This window comes from Neomonachus schauinslandi, chromosome 9 (genome assembly GCF_002201575.2).
Source record: "Neomonachus schauinslandi chromosome 9, ASM220157v2, whole genome shotgun sequence".
NCBI classification, from domain to species: domain Eukaryota; kingdom Metazoa; phylum Chordata; class Mammalia; order Carnivora; family Phocidae; genus Neomonachus; species Neomonachus schauinslandi.
Window position 1 is genome coordinate 40762695 of NC_058411.1, and position 4592 is coordinate 40767286.

Below are 4592 nucleotides of genomic sequence, written 5' to 3' on the forward strand. Positions count from 1 at the left end.
TTAAGAAGATACTTAGTTTTGTTTATTTGAATTGTCTGTTCAAATATTTGCCCATTTTTGTTTTGTTTTTAGAGGGAGAGGGAGAATCTTAAGTGCTGGAGTCCATAGGGGGCTCAGTCTCACAATCCCAAGATCATGACCTGAGCGGAAATCAAGAGTGGGACACTTTGAGCCACCCAGTTGCCCCCAATATTTGCCCATTTTTGGATTGTTTTCTTATTGTTGGAATTTTGAGAGTTCTTTATACATTCTGGACACATGTCCTGTGTCAGGTGATTTGCAAATATTTTCCCCTTATAGGTTGTCTTTGTTTTTTTCATTGTTTTGAGGAGAGCAGCAGCTTTCAATTGTGGTGAAATTGAGTATTTATGTATCATGTTTTTGGTATGGTATCTGAGAACCCTTTTTTAAAACAGTCTCAGAGATCTTGTTTTCTTCCTAGAAAGTTCTAGTTGAGGTACGTTTTGGTGTATGATCACTTTGACTTATGTATTTGGTACAACTTATGATTTGGTTCTTGGTGTTTATTTTTGCATGTGGATGTCTAGTTGTCCCGGCACCGTTTGTGAAAAAGCACTATCCTTCTCCACTGATTTACCTTTTCACTTTTGTTAATTGACCATTATTGTGAATCTCTTTTTAGACTTCCTCTGTTCCATATATTAATAATATCTATTACATGAACTTTATAGTAAGTGTTCAGACCAGGTGGTGTGGGCCTTGTCTTCTTATTCAAAATTGTTTGAGCTATTCTAATTCCTTTTCCCGTATAAATTTTAGAAAGAGCTTGTTGATTTCCTATCTCCCCCCCACCCCCCCAAAAAAGAGCCTCTTGTAAACTGGGTTTTACATCATATCTAGAGATCAGGTTAGGGAAAATTGACAGTACTGAGACTTCTAATAAGTTTATGTAGTTCATTGTTGATATCACCGGTATTTTATAATTTTCCACATTGAGTCTTACACAAATTTAAATTTCTACCTAAGTATTCCTGTTTTTGATGCCATTTTAAATGGTACATAATCCTTACTTTATAGATGAGGAAATTAACTTGCCAAAGGTGACACTATTATATGACAAAGCTCATTTGAAACTGACATGGGCTTTAAACTGCTATCCTGGTTTTAATTAGGATGTTAATTTTCTTATTCTGAAGCTGTTGTGATTAGGGGTAGCAAAGAAGCCCTTCTTTTATTAAGAAAACTATTACAATAGTGCTTCTATTAAAAAAAATTAATCCCCCAGAGTTTATATATTTTCGGAGTTTGGGATTTCCAGAGCTGTCCCAAATCATAAACCATGTTCATCATTAGAAGCCCACAATGAATACAGTTGTGATCCAGTGTTTGAGAGAGAGGAGCAGAGGGAGAAAGAGGATCTTAAACAAGCTCCACCCTCAGCAGGGGGCCCAGTGCAGAACTTGATCTCAAGACCCAGAGGATCATGACCTGAGCCAAAATCAAGAGTTGGTGCTTAACTGACTGAGCCAGCTAAGCTCCCCTCATTGTTTTTAAATAGTATGCCTTATCTTCCAGTTAACTAGGATTATTTTAATTTCAATTATTTGTTATAAATTCATTTTTTAAAAATTTGTACCTTTAAGCGTTTGAATGCCTACTGTGTGGCTGCTCACACCCAGTGGAGATACCAAGATAATTTCTCAAACAACTTCTATGGGCAGGGCAGGGAAGGGGGGGGGTACTCTTAATTTATTACAGTGAGCACCATAATAGATGCATACACATGACAGTGGTAGAACAAAGCCTTTACTTGGTTGGGATTAAGAATAGCTGCACTCGGGGCGCCTGGGTGGCTCAGTTGGTTGGGCGACTGCCTTCGGCTCAGGTCATGATCCTGGAGTCCCGGGATCGAGTCCCGCATCGGGCTCTCTGCTCAGCAGGGAGTCTGCTTCTCCCTCTGACCCTCCCCCCTCTCATGCTCTATCTCTCTCATTCTCTCTCTCAAATAAATAAATAAAATCTTTAAAAAAAAAAAAAAAGAATAGCTGCACTCATACACACTTCATGTTTTGGAGTTCCCTTTTTAAAAAGAAAATAGTTTGGGGCGCCTGGGTGGCTCAGTCGTTAAGCGTCTGCCTTCGGCTCGGGTCATGATCCCAGGGTTCTGGGATCGAGCCCCGCATCGGGCTCCCTGCTCCGCGGGAGGCCTGCTTCTCCCTCTCCCACTTCCCCTGCTTGTGTTCCCTCTCTCGCTGTGTCTCTCTCTGTCAAATAAATAAATAAAATCTTAAAAAAAAAAAAAATAGTTTGACAACTTTTATGGGAAACACATAAAGGACTGAGAGGGAGAAATCTGACAATCATTTTAGAAAGCTTTCTCTGGCAGGTGGTACAAGTTCTTAAGAAAAACCACATAATCTAGGCATTGCAAATACAATATGGGTAATGGTAGAGTGCAGGAAAGTAAAAAGAGAGATCAAGTCTGGGTTCCATTTCCAAAGGTCAGGAATTCAGTAGAGAAATATCTGATTGAGTGTTCTACATTAAGATTTGATTTTCATTTGTGGATTTTCTCTAGTTTCTTAATAGCATCTGGAAAAGTGAGTGTTTTTACAAAATGAGAAGAAAATATTAATTCTTAATCTTAATTTGAAGTGCAAAACATATTGATGACCTACACAGCTTGATTTTTGTCATTTATTTTCCAGGTCCCTTTATGAATGATGGAAATAGAAGCAAATGGATAGGCTTATCAGATAAGTGCTTTAATAGTCTAAATATATTTTATTATTTGTAATCTCTGAACCAAAACTTTGTTCTTTAAAACATTTTTTATTTCTCTTTAGGTAATACCAAGAAGGTTTACAGTAATAAGGTACTGGATTTTTTTTTTTTTTTTAAGATTTTTATGGACTTACTTGAGAGAGGATAGCAAGAGAGAGCACAAGCAGGGAGGAAAGGGAGGAGCAGGGTCCCTGTTCACAGCTAGATGGAGGGCTTGATCCCGGGACCCTGAGATCATGACCTGAGCTGAAAGCAGACGCTTAACCAACTGAGCCACCCAGGCGCCCTGGTTCCGTTACCTTTTCTGAAAATAAATTTGTAGTCTTTTTTTTTTGTAAGATTTTATTTCTGAGAGAGAGAGAGCACAAGCAGGCAGAGCGGCAGGCAGAGGGAGAAGCAGGCTCCCTGCTGAGCAAGGAGCCATATGTGGGACTTGATTCATGACCTGAGCCTAAGGCAGATGTTTGACTGAGCCACCCAGGTGTCCTTGTAGTCTTATCAAAGTAAAATGTACCAGCTTTCCCCCTCACCCCCCAAGGCTAATAGTATTTCTGCAGTGCAGTTACAGTGCCCCCACTGTTGAGCCTAGATATCAATCCTGTATAGAATATGTATAAAAGTCAACTGCCTCATAATAGCTGAAGAACCAGGTGTATCTGGTTATACAGTTTTAGATTTATCTGATGTTAGGGCATCTATAGTTTTAGGTGGCTTTAGCTGTTCAAATTTAGGTTTCTTTAGAGCCAGTGTCTATTCTTTTAAAGGGCTATTAGCTATATATACTATTGTGATTTTTTTTCTTTTAAGTAAGCTATGCCCAGCTTGGGGTTTGAACTCAAAACCCTGAGATCAAGAGTCACATGCTCTACCACCTGAGCCAGCCAGGTGCCCCTATACTGATGTGAATTTAAAAAACAACAAAAAATAAAAACAGACTCACAGCACAGTAGAATATTTATGTGCCATTCATACTTTGGAAATGTATAGAATGGCCATTAGATTGGCTTAGGGATAGTCAGCTTATTGATTGTATAGATAGACCCAATTTAATATTGTTTAGGTGTTTATCATTCTTAAATATGTAAGTTGTAAAACGTAGTACGTAATTTTACGTAAAAGCCGTGAAAATGACATAATAGTTTTGAGTTGTTTGTATAGTAGTTAGCTATTCATGTATAATGATTTGCTGTTTGAACTTCACAGATGTTCAAAGTCCAGCAGTATCCTGCTGCCAAACTCAATGAGTAAATTACATTCTTAGGAAAGTGACAGTTGGAGTGATAGTGGCGTGAGCCCAGTAAAGGGTGTGTATACCTGGCATACTTGGCCTGAGTTACAAATGGTTTCTTCTCTGAGTACTACTGTTCAGGTTATGACAGTTCTTGTAGGCCTCAATACTGACTATATTCTAACTTCTTATAGCATAAATTGTGGGTATTTTAATTGAATGGGTATTTTAATTGAACTTTACAGATCAAGAAATTTTTTAAGTGACAGGATAGGTCCTTAAATCCACTCCTCACCACAATGAAAGGGGGAAAAAATTCTTCTCTCTCCAACCTAAAACATCTTTCTTGTGTGTCACACTTAAAAGTGGCTGATGACCAACAATAATTTCACTAAATACAAAACTGGGTAATGGCATCAAGTAATACCTACTGAGTTGACAGGGACTTACTGCACAAAACCCAGTGATAAATGATCTTTAGATTCTAGTGATGAATGGAGCTTTGAATTAATGATTCCAAAGCTTCTTTTTGCAGTATCTTAAGGAATTTTTCAGTAAGCGTAAACCTTCATTTTAATACCAAGGAAATATATACTCAATTATTCCCCAACTTCAATCG